Genomic DNA, 20,957 nt, shown 5'->3' with positions numbered 1-20,957 from the left:
CACACACACTCTGGGATTCCCTATCTCTCACACACACTGGAATTCCGTCTCTCACACACACTCTGGGATTCCCTATCTCTCACACTCACTCTGGGAATCCCTATCTCTCACACACACTCTGGGATTCCCTCTCTCACACACACTCTGGAATTCCGCATCTCTCACACGCACTCTGGGATTCCCTATCTCTCACAAACACTCTGGGATTCTCTCTCTCACACACACTCTGGTATTCCATATCTCACACACACTCTGGGATTCCCTATCTCTCACACACACTCTTGGATTCCCTATCTCTCACACACACTCTGGGATTCCCTCTCTCACACACACTCTGGGATTCCCTGTGTCTCACACACACTCTGGGATTCCCGATCTCTCACACACACTCTGGGATTTACTATCTCTCACACACTCTGGTATTCCCTATCACTCACACACACTCTGGGATTCCCTATCTCTTACACACACTCTGGGATTCCCTATGTCTCATACACACTGGTATTCTCTATCTCTCACACACACTCTGGGACCCTCTGCGATTCTATCACACGCACTATGGGATTCCCTCGCTCAGACACACTCAGGGATTCCCTATATCTCACACACACTCTGGGATTCGCTATCTCTCACACACACTCTGGGATTCCCTATCTGTCACACACACTCGGGGAGTCCGTATCTCTCTCACACACTCTGGGATTCCCTACCTCACACAAACTCTGGGATTCCCTATCTCTCACACACACTCTGGGATTCCCTATCTCCCTCACACACTCTGGGATTCACTATCTCACACACACTCTGGGATACACTATCTCACACACACTCTGTGATTCCCTATCTCTCACACACACTCTTAGATTCCCTATCTCTCACACAAACTCTGGGATTCCCTATTTCACACACACTCTGGTATTCCCTGTGTCTCACACACACTCTGGGAATCCCTATCTCTCCAACACACTCTGGGATTCCCTCTCTCACACACACTCTGGAATTCCACATCTCTCACACACACTCTGGGATTCCCTATCTCTCACAAACACTCTGGGATTCCCTCTCTCTCACACACTCTGGAATTCCGCATCTCTCACACACACTCTGGGATTCCCTATCTCTCACACACACTCTTAGATTCCCTATCTCTCACACACACTCTGGGATTTCCTATCTCTCACACACTCTGGTATTCCCTATCACTCACACACACTCTGGGATACCCTATCTCTCACAAACACTCTGGGGTTCCCTCTCTCACACACACTCTGGCATTCCCTAACTCACACACACGCTGGGATTCCCTATGTCTCACACACACTCTTGGATTCCCTATCACTCACACACACTCTGGGATTCCCTCTCTCACACACACTCTGGGATTCCCTGTGTCTCACACACACTCTGGGATTCCCGATCTCTCACACACACTCTGGAATTTCCTATCTCTCACACACTCTGGTATTCCCTATCACTCACACACACTCTGGGATTCCCTATGTCTCATACACTCTGGGATTCCCTCTCTCACACACACTCTGGGATTTCCTGTGTCTCACACACACTCTGGGATTCACTATCTCTTAAACACACTCTGGGATTTCCTATCTCTCACACACTCTAGTATTCCCTATCACTCACACACACTCTGGGATTCCCTATCTCTCACACACACTCTGGTATTCCCTATCTCTCATACACTCTGGTATTCCCTATCTCTCACACACACTCTGGGACTCTCTGGGATTCTATCACACACACTCTGGGATTCCCTCGCTCAGACACACTCAGGGATTCCCTATATCTCACACACACTCTGGGATTCGCTATCTCTCACACACATTCTGGGATTCCCTATCTCTCACACACACTCCGGGATTCCGTATCTCTCTCACACACTCTGGGATTCCCTATCTCACACAAACTCTGGGATTCCCTATCTCTCACACACACTCTGGGATTCCCTATCTCTCACACACACTGTGGGATTCCCTCTCCCTCACACTCACTCTGGGATTCCCTATCTCTCACACACACTCTGGGATTCCGCATCTCTGACACACACTTTGGGATTCCCTATCTCTCACACACACTCTGGGATTTCCTATCTCTCACACACACTCTGGGATTCCCTATCTCTCATAAACACTCTGGGATTCCCTCATTCACACTCACTCAGGGATTTGCTGTGTCTCACACACACTCTGGGATTCCCTATCACTCACCAACACTCTGGGATTCCCTATCTCTCACACATACTCTGGGATTCCCTATCTCTCACACACACTCTGGGATTCTCTATCTCTCACACACACTCTAGGATTCCTTATCTCTCACACACACTCTGGGATTCCCTATCTCTCTCACACACTCTGGGATTCCCTAATCTCTCACACACACTCTGGGATTCCCTATCTCTCACACACACTCTGGGACTCTCTATCTCTCACACACACACTGGGATTCCCCATCTCTCACTCACACTCTTGGATTCCCTTTCTCTTTCACACACTCTGGGATTCCCTATCTCTCACACACTCTCTGGGATTCCCGATCACTCACACACACTCTGGGATTCCCTATCTCTCACACACACTCTGGGATTCCCCATCTCTCTCACACAATCTGGGATTCCCTATCTCTCACACACACTCTGGGATTCCCTCTCTCTCACACAAACCCTGGGATTCCCTCACACACACTCTGGGATTCCCTATTTCATACACACTCTGGGATTCCCTATCTCTCACACACACTCTGGGATTCCATCTTGCACACACACTCTGGGATTTCGTATATCTCACACACACTCTGGGATTCCCTATCTCTCACACACACTCTGGGATTCCCTATCTCTCACACACACTCTGGGATTCCCTATTTCTCATAAACACTCTGGGATTCCCTCTCTCACACTCACTCTGGGATTTGCTGTGTCTCAAACACACTCTGGGATTCCCTATCACTCACCAACACTCTGGGATTCCCTATCTCTCACACACACTCTGGGATTCTCTATCTCTCACACACACTCTAGGATTCCTTATCTCTCACACACACTCTGGGATTCACTATCTCTCTCACACACTCTGGGATTCCCTAATCTCTCACACACACTCTGGGATTCCCTATCTCTCACACACACTCTGGGACTCTCTATCTCTCACACACACACTGGGATTCCCCATCTCTCACTCACACTCTTGGATTCCCTTTCTCTTTCACACACTCTGGGATTCCCTATCTCTCACACACTCTCTGGGATTCCCGATCACTCACACACACTCTGGGATTCCCTATCTCTCACACACACTCTGGGATTCCCCATCTCTGTCACACAATCTGGGAGTCCCTATCTCTCACACACACTCTGGGATTCCCTCTCTCTCACACACACTCTGGGACTCTCTGGGATTCTATCACACGCACTCTGGGATTCCCTCGCTCAGACACACTCAGGGATTCCCTATATCTCACACACACTCTGGGATTCCCTATCTCTCTCACACACCCTGGGATTCACTATGTCACACACACTCTGGGACTCCCGCTCTCTCACACACACTCTGGGAGTCTCTGGGATTCTATCACACGCACTCTGGGATTCCCTCGCTCAGACACACTCAGGGATTCCCTATATCTCACAAACACTCTGGGATTCCCTATCTCTCACACACACTCTGGGTTTCCCTCTTGCACACACACTCTGGGATTTCGTATATCTCACACACACTCTGGGATTCCCTATCTCTCACACACACTCAGGGATTCCCTATCTCTCACACAGACACTCTGTGATTCCCTACCTTTCACACTCACTCTGAGATTCCCTATCTCCTCCACACCTTCTGGGATTCGCTCTCTCACACACACTTTGGAACTCCGCATCTCTCACACACAGTCTGGGATTCCATATCTCTCATAAACACCCTGGGATTCCCTATCTCACACACACTCTGGGATTCCCGCTCTCTCACACACACTTTGGGAATCCGTCTCTCTCACACACACTCTGGGATTCCGCATCTCTCACACACACTCTGGGAGTCCCTATCTCTCACACACAATCTGGAATTCCCTCCCACACACACACTCTGGGATTCCCTATCTCTCACACACACTGGAATTCCGTCTCTCACACACACTCTGGGATTCCCTATCTCTCACACTCACTCTGGGAATCCCTATCTCTCACACACACTCTGGGATTCCCTCTCTCACACACACTCTGGAATTCCGCATCTCTCACACGCACTCTGGGATTCCCTATCTCTCACAAACACTCTGGGATTCTCTCTCTCACACACACTCTAGTATTCCATATCTCACACACACTCTGGGATTCCCTATCTCTCACACACACTCTTGGATTCCCTATCTCTCACACACACTCTGGGATTCCCTCTCTCACACACACTCTGGGATTCCCTGTGTCTCACACACACTCTGGGATTCCCGATCTCTCACACACACTCTGGGATTTACTATCTCTCACACACTCTGGTATTCCCTATCACTCACACACACTCTGGGATTCCCTATCTCTTACACACACTCTGGGATTCCCTATGTCTCATACACACTGGTATTCTCTATCTCTCACACACACTCTGGGACCCTCTGCGATTCTATCACACGCACTATGGGATTCCCTCGCTCAGACACACTCAGGGATTCCCTATATCTCACACACACTCTGGGATTCGCTATCTCTCACACACACTCTGGGATTCCCTATCTGTCACACACACTCGGGGAGTCCGTATCTCTCTCACACACTCTGGGATTCCCTACCTCACACAAACTCTGGGATTCCCTATCTCTCACACACACTCTGGGATTCCCTATCTCCCTCACACACTCTGGGATTCACTATCTCACACACACTCTGGGATACACTATCTCACACACACTCTGTGATTCCCTATCTCTCACACACACTCTTAGATTCCCTATCTCTCACACAAACTCTGGGATTCCCTATTTCACACACACTCTGGTATTCCCTGTGTCTCACACACACTCTGGGAATCCCTATCTCTCCAACACACTCTGGGATTCCCTCTCTCACACACACTCTGGAATTCCACATCTCTCACACACACTCTGGGATTCCCTATCTCTCACAAACACTCTGGGATTCCCTCTCTCTCACAAACTCTGGAATTCCGCATCTCTCACACACACTCTGGGATTCCCTATCTCTCACACACACTCTTAGATTCCCTATCTCTCACACACACTCTGGGATTCCCTCTCTCACACACACTCTGGGAATCCCTATCTCTCACACACACTCTTGGATTCCCTATCTCTCACACACACTCTGGGATTCCCTCTCTCACACACACTCTGGGTTTCCCTGTGTCTCACACACACTCTGGGATTCCCGATCTCTCACACACACTCTGGGATTTCCTATCTCTCACACACTCTGGTATTCCCTATCACTCACACACACTCTGGGATTCCCTATGTCTCATACACTCTGGTATTCCCTATCTCTCACACACACTCTGGGACTCTCTGGGATTCTATCACACGCACTCTGGGATTCCCTCGCTCAGACACACTCAGGGATTCCCGCTCTCTCACACACACTCTGGGATTCCGTCTCTCTCAAACACACTCTGGGATTCCGCATCTCTCACACACACTCTGGGATTCCCTATCTCTCACCAACACTCTGGGATTCCCTATCTCTCACACACACTCTGGGATTCCCGATCTCTCACACACACTCTGGGATTCCCTATCTCTCACACACACTCTGGTATTCCCTATCACTCACACACAATCAGGAATTCCCTCTCACACACACACTCTGGGAGTCCCTATCTCTCACACTCACTCAGGGATTCCCAATCTCTCACACACACTCTGGGATTCCCTATCTCTCACACTCACTCTGGGATCCCCTATCTCTCACACACACTCTGGGATTCCCTCTCTCACACACACTCGGGAATTCCGCATCTCTCACACACACTCTGGGATTCCCGATCTCTCAAAAACACTCTGGGATTCCCTCTCTCACACACACTCTGGCATTCCCTATCTCACACACACACTGGGATTCCCTATCTCTCACACACACTCTTGGATTCCCTATCTCTCACACACACTCTGGGATTCCCTGTGTCTCACACACACTCTGGGATTCCCGATCTCTCACACACACTCTGGGATTTCCTATCTCTCACACACTCTGGTATTCCCTATCACTCATACACACTCTGGGATTCCCTATGTCTCATACACTCTGGTATTCCCTATCTCACACACACTCTGGGACTCTCTGGGATTCTATCACACGCACTCTGGGATTCCCTCTCTCACACACACTCTGGGATTCCCTGTGTCTCACACACACTCTGGGATTCCCTATCTCTCACACACACTCTGGGATTTCCTATCTCTCACACACTCTGGTATTCCCTATCACTCACACACACTCTGGGATACCCTATCTCTCACAAACACTCTGGGGTTCCCTCTCTCACACACACTCTGGCATTCCCTAACTCACACACACGCTGGGAATCCCTATGTCTCACACACACTCTTGGATTCCCTATCACTCACACACACTCTGGTATTCCCTCTCTCACACACACTCTGGGATTCCCTGTGTCTCACACACACTCTGGGATTCCCGATCTCTCACACACACTCTGGAATTTCCTATCTCTCACACACTCTGGTATTCCCTATCACTCACACACACTCTGGGATTCCCTATGTCTCATACACTCTGGGAGTCCCTCTCTCACACACACTCTGGGATTCCCTAACTCTCACACTCACTCTGAGATTCCCTATCTCCTACACAAACTCTGGGATTCCCTCTCTCACACACACTCTGGAATTCCTCATCTCTCACACACACTCTGGGATTCCATATCTCTCACACACACTCTGGGATTCGCTATCTCTCACACACATTCTGGGATTCCCTATCTCTCACACACACTCCGGGATTCCGTATCTCTCTTACACACTCTGGGATTCCCTATCTCACACAAACTCTGGGATTCCCTATCTCTCACACACACTCTGGGATTCCCTATCTCTCACACACACTGTGGGATTCCCTCTCCATCACACTCACTCTGGGATTCCCTATCTCTCACACACACTCTGGGATTCCCTATCTCTGATAAACACTCTGGGATTCCCTCTCTCACACTCACTCTGGGATTTGCTGTGTCTCACACACACTCTGGGATTCCCTATCACTCACCAACACTCTGGGATTCCCTATCTCTCACACATACTCTGGGATTCCCTATCTCTCACACACACTCTGGGATTCTCTATCTCTCACACACACTCTAGGATTCCTTATCTCTCACACACACTCTGGGATTTCCTATCTCTCTCACACACTCTGGGATTCCCTAATCTCTCACACACACTCTGGGATTCCCTATCTCTCACACACACTCTGGGACTCTCTATCTCTCACACACACACTGGGATTCCCCATCTCTCACTCACACTCTTGGAATCCCTTTCTCTTTCACACACTCTGGGATTCCCTATCTCTCACACACTCTCTGGGATTCCCGATCACTCACACACACTCTGGGATTCCCTATCTCTCACACACACTCTGGGATTCCATCTTGCACACACACTCTGGGATTTCGTATATCTCACAAACACTCTGGGATTCCCTATCTCTCACACACACTCTGGGATTCCCTATCTCTCACACACACTCTGGGATTCCCTACCTCTCACACACACTCTGGGATTCCCTAACTCTCACACTCACTCTGAGATTCCCTATCTCCTACACACACTCTGGGATTCCCTCTCTCACACACACACTGGAATTCCTCATCTCTCACACACACTCTGGGATTCCATATCTCTCACACACACTCTGGGATTCCCTAACTCTCACACTCACTCTGAGATTCCCTATCTCCTACACACATTCTGCGATTCCCTCTCTCTCACACTCAGTCTGGGATTCCCTATCTCTCACACACACTCAGGGATTCCCTATCTCTCACACACAGTCTGGAATTCCCTATCACTCACACACACACTCTGGGATTCCCTATCTCTCACACACACTCAGGGATTCCCTATCTCTCACACACATTCTGGGATTCCGTCACACACACTCGGGGAATCCCTATCTTTCACACACACTCTGGGATTCCCAATCTCTCTCACACACTCTGGGATTCACTATCTCACACACACTCTGGGATTCCCGCTCTCTCACACACACTCTGGGATTCCGTCTGTCTCACACACAGTCTGGGATTCCGCATCTCTCACACACACTCTGGGATTCCCTATCTCTCACACACAATCTGGAATACCCTCTCACACACACACTCTGGGATTCCCTATCTCTCACACACATTCTGGGATGCACTACCTATCACACACTCTGGAATTCGGTCTCTCACACACACTCTGGGATTCCCTATCTCTCACACTCACTCTGGGAATCCCTAACTCTCACACACACTCTGGGATTCCCTCTCTCAAACACACTCTGGAATTCCGCATCTCTCACACACACTCTGGGATTCCCTATCTCTCACAAACACTCTGGGATTCCCTCTCTCACACACACTCTGGTATTCCATATCTCACACACACTCTGGGAATCCCTATCTCTCACACACACTCTTGGATTCCCTATCTCTCACACACACTCTGGGATTCCCTCTCTCACACACACTCTGGGATTCCCTGTGTCTCACACACACTCTGGGATACCCGATCTCTCACACACACTCTGGGATTTCCTATCTCTCACACACTCTGGTATTCCCTATCACTCACACACACTCTGGGATTCCCTATGTCTCATACACTCTGGTATTCCCTATCTCTCACACAAACTCTGGGACTCTCTGGGATTCTATCACACGCACTCTGGAATTCCCTTGCTCAGACATACTCAGGGATTCCCTATATCTCACACTCACTCTGGGATTCCCTATCTCTCTCACATACTCTGGGATTCACTATCTCACACACACTCTGGGATACCCGCTCTCTCACACACACTCTGGGATTCTGCATCTCTGACACACACTCTGGGATTCCCTATCTCTCACATACAATCTGGAATTCCCTCTCACACACACGCTCTGGGATTCCCTATCTCTCACACACTCTGGAATTCCATCTCTCACACACACTCTGGGTTTCCCTATCTCTCACACTCACTCTGGGAATCCCTATCTCTCACACACACTCTGGGATTCCCTCTCTCACACACACTCTGGAATTCCGCATCTCTCACACACACTCTGGGATTCCCTATCTCTCACAAACACTCTGGGATTCCCTATCTCTCACACACACTCTGGGATTCCCTATGTCTCATACACTCTGGTATCCCCTATCTCTCACACACACTCAGGGACTCTCTGGGATTCTATCACACGCACTCTGGGATTCCCTCGCTCAGACACACTCAGGGATTCCCTATATCTCACACACACTCTGGGATTCCCTATCTCTCTCACACACCCTGGGATTCACTATCTCACACACACTCTGGGATTCCCTATCTCTCACACACACTCTGGGATTCCCTATCTCTCACACAGACACTCTGGGATTACCTACCTCTCACACTCACTCTGAGATTCCCTATCTCCTCCACACACTCTGGGATTCCCTCTCTCACACACACTCTGGAATTCCGCATCTCTCACAAAGAGTCTGGGATTCCATATCTCTCATAATCACCCTGGGATTACGCATCTCTCACACACACTCTGGGAGTCCCTATCTCTCACACACAATCTGGAATTCCCTCTCACACACACACTCTGGGATTCCCTATCTCTCACACACTCTGGAATTCCGTCTCTCACACACACTCTGGGATTCCCTATCTCTCACACTCACTCTGGGAATCCCTATCTCTCACACACACTCTGGGATTCCCTCTCTCACACACACTCTGGAATTCCGCATCTCTCACACACACTCTGGGATTCCCTATCTCTCACAAACACTCTGGGATTCTCTCTCTCACACACACTCTGGTATTGCATATCTCACACACACTCTGGGATTCCCTATCTCTCACACACACTCTTGGATTCCCTATCTCTCACACACACTCTGGGATTCCCTCTCTCACACACACTCTGGGATTCCCTGTGTCTCACACACACTCTGGGATTCCCGATCTCTCACACACACTCTGGGATTTACTATCTCTCACACACTCTGGTATTCCCTATCACTCACACACACTCTGGGATTCCCTATCTCTCACACACACTCTGGGACTCTCTGCGATTCTATCACACGCACCATAGGATTCCCTCGCACAGACACACTCAGGGATTCCCTATATCTCACACACACTCTGGGATTCGCTATCTCTCACACACACTCTGGGATTCCCTATCTGTCACACACACTCCGGGAATCCGTATCTCTCCTGCACACTCTGGGATTCCCTATCTCACACAAACTCTGGGATTCCCTATCTCTCACACACACTCTGGGATTCCCTATCTCCCTCACACACTCTGGGATTCACTATCTCACACACACTCTGGGATACACTATCTCACACACACTCTGGGATTCCCTATCTCTCACACACACTCTTAGATTCCCTATCTCTCACACAAACTCTGGGATTCCCTATTTCACACACACTCTGGTATTCCCTGTGTCTCACACACACTCTGGGAATCCCTATCTCTCCAACACACTCTGGGATTCCCTCTCTCACACACACTCTGGAATTCCTATCTCTCACACACACTCTGGGATTCCCTATCTCTCACAAACACTCTGGGATTCCCTCTCTCACACACACTCTGGAATTCCGCATCCCTCACACACACTCTGGGATTCCGTATCTCTCACACACACTCTTAGATTCCCTACTCTCACACGCACTCTGGGATTCCCTCTCTCACACACACTCTGGGAATCCCTATCTCTCACACACACTCTTGGATTCCCTATCTCTCACACACACTCTGGGATTCCCTCTCTCACACACACTCTGGGATTCCCTGTGTCTCACACACACTCTGGGATTCCCGATCTCTCACACACACTCTGGGATTTCCTAGCTCTCACACACTCTGGTATTCCCTATCACTCACACACACTCTGGGATTCCCTATGTCTCATACACTCTGGTATTCCCTATCTCTCACACACACTCTGGGACTCTCTGGGATTCTATCACATGCAGTCTGGGATTCCCTCGCTCAGACACACTCAGGGATTCCCGCTCTCTCACACACACTCTGGGATTCCGTATCTCTCACACACACTCTGGGATTCCGCATCTCTCACACACACTCTGGGATTCCCTATCTCTCACACTCAGTCAGGGATTCCCTATCTCTCAGACACACTCTGGGATTCCCTATCTCTCACACACTCTGGAATTCCGTCTCTCACACACACTCTGGGATTCCCTATCTCACACACTCACTCTGGGAATCCCTATCTCTCACACACACTCTGGAATTCCGCATCTCTCACACACACTCTGGGATTCCCTATCTCTCACAAACACTCTGGGATTCCCTCTCTCACACACACTCTGGTATTCCATATCTCACACACACTCTGGGATTCACTATCTCTCACACACACTCTTGGATTCTCTATCTCTCACACACACTCTGGGAATTCCCTCTCTCACACACACACTCTGGGATTCCCTGTGTCTCACACACACTCTGGGATTCCCGATCTCTCACACACACTCTGGGATTTCCTAGCTCTCACACACAATGGTATTCCCTATCACTCACACACACTCTGGGATTCCCTATCTCTCACACACACTCTGGGATTCCCTATGTCTCATACACTCTGGTATTCCCTATCTCTCACACACACTCTGGGACTCTCTGGGATTCTATCACACGCACTCTGGGATTCCCTCGCTCAGACATACTCAGGGATTCCCTATATCTAACACACACTCTGGGATTCGCTATCTCTCACACACACTCTGGGATTCCCTATCTCTCACACACACTCCGGGATTCCGTATCTCTCTCACACACTCTGGGATTCCCTATCTCAAACAAACTCTGGGATTCCCTATCTCTCACACACATTCTGGGATTCCGTCACACACACTTGGGGAATCCCTATCTTTTACACACACTCTGGGATTCCCTATCTCCCTCACACACTCTGGGATTCACTATCTCACTCACACTCTGGGATTCCGCATCTCTCACACACACTCTGGGATTCCCTATCTCTCACACACAATCTGGAATTCCTTCCCACACACACACTCTGGGATTCCCTATCTCTCACACTCACTCAGGGATTCCCTATCTCTCACACACACTCTGGGATTCCCTATCTCTCACACACTCTGAAATTCCGTCTCTCACACACACTCTGGGATTCCCTATCTCTCACACTCACTCTGGGAATCCCTATCTCTCACACACACTCTGGGATTCCCTCTCTCACACACACTCTGGAATTCCGCATCTCTCACACACACTCTGGGATTCCCTATCTCTCACAAACACTCTGGGAATCCCTCTCTCACACACACTCTGGTATTCCCTATCTCTCACACACACTCTGGGATTCCCTATCTCTCACACTCACTCAGGGATTCCCTATCTCTCACACACACTCTGGGATTCCCTATCTCTCACACACTCTGAAATTCCGTCTCTCACACACACTCTGGGATTCCCTCTCTCACACACACTCTGGAATTCCGCATCTCTCACACACACTCTGGGATTCCCTATCTCTCACAAACACTCTGGAATTCCGCATCTCTCACACACACTTTGGGATTCCCTATCTCTCACAAACACTCTGGGAAACCCTCTCTCACACACACTCTGGTATTCCCTATCTCTCACACACACTCTGGGATTCCCTATCTCTCACACACACTCTTAGATTCACTATCTCTCACACACACTCTGGGATTCCCTATCTCTCACAAACACTCTGGGATTCCCTCTCTCACACACACTCTGATATTCCATATCTCACACACACTCTGGGAATCCTTATCTCTCACACACACTCTGGGATTCCGTCTCTCACACACACTCTGGAATTCCGCATCTCTCACACACACTCTGCGATTCGCTATCTCTCACAAACATACTGGGATTCCCTCTCTCACACACACTCTGGTATTCCATATCTCACACACACTCTGGGATTCCCTATCTCTCACAAACACACTGGGATTCCCTCTCTCACACACACTCTGGTATTTCATATCTCACACACACTCTGGGATTCCCGATCTCTCACACACACTCTTAGATTCCCGATCTCTCACACACACTCTGGGATTCCCTCTCTCACACACACTCTGGGATTCCCTATCTCTCACACACACTCTGGGATTCTCTATCTCTCACACACACTCTGGGATTCCCTATCTCTCACTCACACTCTTGGATTCCCTTTCTCTCTCAAACACTCTGGGATACCCAATCTCTCACATACTCTCTGGGATTCCGTCTCTCTCACACACACTCTGGGATTCTCTATCTCTCACACACACTCTAGGATTCCTTATCTCTCACACACACTCTGGGATTCCCTATCTCTCTCACACACTCTGGGATTCCCTAATCTCTCACACACACTCTGGGATTCCCTATCTCTCACACACACTCTGGGACTCTCTATCTCTCACAGACACACTGGGATTCCCCATCTTTCACTCACACTCTTGGATTCCCTTTCTCTCTAACACACTCTGGGATTCCCAATCTCTCACACACTCTCTGGGATTCCCGATCACTCACACACACTATGGGATTCCCTATCTCTCACACACACTCTTGGATTCCCCATCTCTCTCACACAATCTGGGATTCCCTATCTCTCACACACACTCTGGGTTTCCCTCTCTCTCACACACACTCTGGGATTCCCTCACACACACTCTGGGATTCCCTATTTCACACACACTCTGGGATTCCCTATCTCTCACACACACTCTGGGATTCCCTCTTGCACACAAACTCTGGGATTTCGTATATCTCACACACACTCTGGGATTCCCTATCTCTCACACACACTCTGGGATTCCCTACCTCTCACACACACTCTGGGATTGCCTAACTCTCACACTCACTCTGAGATTCCCTATCTGCTACACACACTCTGGGATTCCCTCTCTCACACACACTCTGGAATTCCGCATCTCTCACACACACTCTGGGATTCCCTATCTCTCACACACACTCTGGGATTCCCTAACTCTCACACTCACTCTGAGATTCCCTATCTCCTACACACACTCTGGGATTCCCTCTCTCTCACACTCAGTCTGGGATTCCCTATCTCTCACACACACTCAGGGATTCCCTATCTCACACACACTCTGGAATTCCCTATCACTCACACACACACTCTGGGATTCCCTATCTCTCACACACACTCAGGGTTTCCCTATCTCTCACACACATTCTGGGATTCCGTCACACACACTCGGGGAATCCCTATCTTTCACACACACTCTGGGATTCCCTATCTCTCTCACACACTCTGGGATTCACTATCTCACACACACTCTGGGATTCCCGCTCTCTCACACACACTCTGGGATTCCGTCTCTCTCACACACACTCTGGGATTCCGCATCTCTCACACACACTCTGGGATTCCCTATCTCTCACACACAATCTGGAATACACTCTCACACACACACTCTGGGATTACCTATCTCTCACACTCACTCTGGGATTCCCTATCTCTCACACACACTCTGGGATGCACTACCTATCACACACTCTGGAATTCGGTCTCTCACACACACTCTGGGATTCCCTATCTCTCACACTCACTCTGGGAATCCCTATTACTCACACACACTCTGGGATTCCCTCTCTCACACACACTCTGGAATTCCGCATCTCTCACACACACTCTGGGATTCCCTATCTCTCACAAACACTCTGGGATTCCCTGTCTCACACACACTCTGGTATTCCATATCTCACACACACTCTGGGAATCCCTATCTCTCACACACACTCTGGGATTCCCTGTGTCTCACACACACTCTGGGATTCCCGATCTCTCACACACACTCTGGGATTTCCTATCCCTCACACACTCTGGTATTCCCAATCACTCACACACACTCTGGTATTCCCTATGTCTCATACACTCTGGTATTCCCTATCTCTCACACACACTCTGGGACTCTCTGGGATTTTATCACACGCACTCTGGGATTCCCTCGCTCAGACACACTCAGGGATTCCCTATATCTCACACACACTCTGGGATTCCCTATCTCTCTCACACACCCTGGGATTCACTATCTCACACACACTCTGGGATTCCCGCTCTCTCACACACTCTGGGATTCCCTATCTCTCACACTCACTCAGGGATTCCCTATCTCTCACACACACTCTGGGATGCACTACCTATCACACACTCTGGAATTCGGTCTCTCACACACACTCTGGGATTCCCTATCTCTCACACTCACTCTGGGAATCCCTATCTCTCACACACACTCTGGGATTCCCTCTCTCACACACACTCTGGAATTCCGCATCTCTCACACACACTCTGGGATTCCTTATCTCTCACAAACACTCTGGGATTCCCTCTCTCACACACACTCTGGTATTCCATATCTCACACACACTCTGGGAATCCCTATCTCTCACACACACTCTTGGATTCCCTATCTCTCACACACAATCTGGGATTCCCTGTGTCTCACACACACTCTGGGATTCCCGATCTCTCACACACACTCTGGGATTTCCTATCTCACACACACTCTGGTATTCCCTATCACTCACACACACTCTGGGATTCCCTATGTGTCATACACTCTGGTATTCCCTATCTCTCACACACACTCTGGGACTCTCTGGGATTCTATCACACGCACTGTGGGATTCCCTTGCTCAGACATACTCAGGGATTCCCTATATCTCACACACACTCTGGGATTCCCTATCTCTCTCACATACTCTGGGATTCACTATCTCACACACACTCTGGGATTCCCGCTCTATCACAAACACTCTGGGATTCCGTCTCTCTCACACACACTCTGGGATTCCGCATCTCTCACACACACTCTGGGATTCCCTATCTCTCACATACAATCTGGAATTCCCTCTCACACACACACTCTGGGATTCCCTATCTCTCACACACTCTGGAATTCCATCTCTCACACACACTCTGGGATTCCCTATCTCTCACACTCACTCTGGGAATCCCTATCTCTCACACACACTCTGGGATTCCCTCTCTCACACACACTCTGGAATTCCGCATCTCTCACACACACTCTGGGATTCCCTATCTCTCACAAACACTCTGGGATTCCCTATCTCTCACACACACTCTGGGATTCCCTATGTCTCATACACTCTGCTATCCCCTATCTCTCACACACACTCTGGGACTCTCTGGGATTCTATCACACGCACTCTGGGATTCCCTCACTCAGACACACTCAGGGATTCCCTATATCTCACACACACTCTGGGATTCCCTATCTCTCTCACACACCCTGGGATTCACTATCTCACACACACTCTGGGATTCCCGCTCTCTCACACACTCTGGGATTCCCTATCTCTCACACTCACTCTGGGATTCCCTATGTCTCATACACTCTGGTATTCCCTATCTCTCACACACACTCTGGGACTCTCTGGGATTCTATCACACGCACTCTGGGATTCCCTTGCTCAGACATACTCAGGGATTCCCTATATCTCACACACACTCTGGGATTCCCTATCTCTCTCACATACTCTGGGATTCACTATTTCACACACACTCTGGGATTCCCGCTCTCTCACACACACACTCTGGGATTCCGTCTCTCTCACACACACTCTGGGATTCCGCATCTCTCACACACACTCTGGGATTCCCTATCTCTCACATACAATCTGGAATTCCCTCTCACACACACACTCTGGGATTCCCTATCTCTCAGACACTCTGGAATTCCATCTCTCACACACACTCTGGGATTCCCTATCTCTCACACACACTCTGGGAATCCCTATCTCTCACACACACTCTGGGATTCCCTCTCTCACACACACTCTGGGATGCACTACCTATCACACACTCTGGAATTCGGTCTCTCACACACACTCTGGGATTCCCTATCTCTCACACTCACTCTGGGAATCCCTATCTCTCACACACACTCTGGGATTCCCTATGTCTCATACACTCTGCTATCCCCTATCTCTCACACACACTCTGGGACTCTCTGGGATTCTATCACACGCACTCTGGGATTCCCTCGCTCAGACACACTCAGGGATTCCCTATATCTCACACACACTCTGGGATTCCCTATCTCTCTCATTTACCCTGGGATTCACTATCTCACACACACTCTGGGATGCCCGCTCTCTCACACAGTCTGGGATTCCCTATCTCTCACACTCACTCTGGGATTCCCTATGTCTCATACACTCTGGTATTCCCTATCTCTCACACACACTATGGGACTCTCTGGGATTCTATCACACGCACTCTGGGATTCCCTTGCTCAGACATACTCAGGGATTCCCTATATCTCACACACACTCTGGGATTCCCTATCTCTCTCACATACTCTGGGATTCACTATTTCACACACACTCTGGGATTCCCGCTCTCTCACACACACACTCTGGGATTCCGTCTCTCTCACACACACTCTGGGATTCCGCATCTCTCACACACACTCTGGGATTCTCTATCTCTCACATACAATCTGGAATTCCCTCTCACACACACACTCTGGGATTCCCTATCTCTCAGACACTCTGGAATTCCATCTCTCACACACACTCTGGGATTCCCTATCTCTCACACACACTCTGGGAATCCCTATCTCTCACACACACTCTGGGATTCCCTCTCTCACACACACTCTGGGATGCACTACCTATCACACACTCTGGAATTCGGTCTCTCACACACACTCTGGGATTCCCTATCTCTCACACTCACTCTGGGAATCCCTATCTCTCACACACACTCTGGGATTCCCTCTCTCACACACACTCTGGAATTCCGCATCTCTCACACACACTCTGGGATTCCCTATCTCTCACAAACACTCTGGGATTCCCGCTCTCACACACACTCTGGTATTCCATATCTCACACACACTCTGGGAATCCCTATCTCTCACACACACTCTTGGATTCCCTATCTCTCACACACACTCTGGGATTCCCTGTGTCTCACACGCATTCTGGGATTCCCGATCTCTCACACACACTCTGGGATTTCCTATCTCTCACACACTCTGGTATTCCCTATCATTCATACACACTCTGGGATTCCCTATGTCTCATACACTCTGGTATTCCCTATCTCTCACACACACTCTGGGACTCTCTGGGATTCTATCACACGCACTCTGGGATTCCCTGGCTCAGACATACTCAGGGATTCCCCATATCTCACACACACTCTGGGATTCCCTATCTCTCTCACATACTCTGGGATTCACTATCTCACACACACTCTGGGATTCCCGCTCTCTCACACACACACTCTGGGATTCCGTCTCTCTCACACACACTCTGGGATTCCACATCTCTCACACACATTCTGGGATTCCCTATCTCTCACATACAATCTGGAATTCCCTCTCACACACACACTCTGGGATTCCCTATCTCTCACACACTCTGGAATTCCATCTCTCACACACACTCTGGGATTCCCTATCTCTCACACTCACTCTGGGATTCCCTCTCTCACACACACTCTGGAATTCCGCATCTCTCACACACACTCTGGGATTCCCTATCTCTCACAAACACTCTGGGATTCCCTATCTCTCACACACACTCTGGGATTCCCTATGTCTCATACACTCTGCTATCCCCTATCTCTCACACACACTCTGGGACTCTCTGGGATTCTATCACACGCACTCTGGGATTCCCTCGCTCAGACACACTCAGGGATTCCCTATATCTCACACACACTCTGGGATTCCCTATCTCTCTCACACACAGTGGGATTCACTATCTCACACACACTCTGGGATTCCCGCTCTCTCACACACTCTGGGATTCCCTATCTCTCACACACACTCAGGGATTCCCCATCTCTCACACACACTCTGGGATACCCTATCTCTCACACTCACTCTGAGATTCCCTATCTCCTCCACACACTCTGGGATTCCCTCTCTCACACACACTCTGGAATTCCGCATCTCTCACACACACTCTGGGATTCCATATCTCTCATAAACACTCTGGGATTCCCTATCTCACACACACTCTGGGATTCCCGCTCTCTCACACACACTCTGAGAATCCGTCTCTCTCACACACACTCTGGGATTCCGCATCTCTCACACACACTCTGGGAGTCCCTATCTCTCACACACAATCTGGAATTCCCTCTCACACACACACACTCTGGGATTCCCTATCTCTCACACTCACTCTGGGAATCCCTATCTCTCACACACACTCTGGGATCCCCTCTCTCACACACACTCTGGAATTCCACATCTCTCACACACACTCTGGGATTCTCTCTCTCACACACTCTCTGGTATTCCATATCTCACACACACTCTGGGATTCCCTATCTCTCACACATACTCTGGGATTCCCTCTCTCACACACACTCTGGGATTCCCTGTGTCTCACACACACTCTGGGATTCCCGATCTCTCACACACATTCTGGGATTCCGTCACACACACTCGGAGAATCCCTATCTCACACACATACTCTGGGATTCCCTACCTCTCACACACACTCTGGGATTCCCTATCTCTCACACACACTCTGGGATTCCCTACCTCTCACAAACACACTCTGGGAATTCCCTCTCTCACACACACTCTGGGATTCCCTATCTCTCACACACACTCTGGGATTCCCGATCTCTCACACACACTCTGGGATTTCCTATCTCTCACACACAATGGTATTCCCTATCACTCACACACACTCTGGGAATCCCTATCTCTCACACACACTGTGGGATTCCCTATGTCTCATACACTCTGGTATTCCCTATCTCTCACACACACTCTGGGACTCTCTGGGATTCTATCACACGCACTCTGGGAATCCCTCGCTCAGACACCCTCAGGGATTCCCTATATCTAACACATACTCTGGGATTCGGTATCTCTCACACACACTCTGGGATTCCCTATCTCACACAAACTCTGGGATTCCCTACCTCTCACACACACTCTGGGATTCCCTATCTCTCACACATATTCTGGGATTCCGTCACACACACTCGGGGAATCCCTATCTTTCACACACACTCTGGGATTCCATATCTCCCTCACACACTCTGGGATTCACTATCTCACACACACTCTGTGATTCCGCATCTCTCACACACACTCTGGGATTCCCTATCTCTCACACACAATCTGGAATTCCCTCCCACACACACACTCTGGGATTCCCTATCTCTCACACACACTCTGGGATTCCCTATCTCTCACACACTCTGGAATTCCGTCTCTCACACACACTCTGGGATTTCCTATCTCTCACACACAATGGTATTCCCTATCACTCACACACACTCTGGGATTCCCTATCACTCACACACACTCTGGGATTCCCTATGTCTCATACACATTCTGGGATTCCGTCTCTCTCACACACACTCTGGGATTCCGCATCTCTCACACACACTCTGGGATTCCCTATCTCTCACATACAATCTGGAATTCCCTCTCACACACACACTCTGGGATTCCCTATCTCTCACACACTCTGGAATTCCCTATCTCTCACACACACTCTGGGATTCCCTATCTCTCACACTCACTCTGGGAATCCCTATCTCTCAAACACACACTGGGATTCCCTCTCTCACACACACTCTGGAATTCCGCATCTCTCACACACACTCTGGGATTCCCTATCTCTCACAAACACTCTGGGATTCCCTATCTCTCACACACACTCTGGGATTCCCTA

This window comes from Chiloscyllium plagiosum, unplaced genomic scaffold (genome assembly GCF_037043375.1).
Source record: "Chiloscyllium plagiosum isolate Xiang-an unplaced genomic scaffold, Cpla_swu_hap1 HiC_scaffold_53Y, whole genome shotgun sequence".
In the NCBI taxonomy this organism is placed as follows: Eukaryota; Metazoa; Chordata; class Chondrichthyes; order Orectolobiformes; family Hemiscylliidae; genus Chiloscyllium; species Chiloscyllium plagiosum.
Note: the sequence above shows the minus strand (reverse complement) of the source record.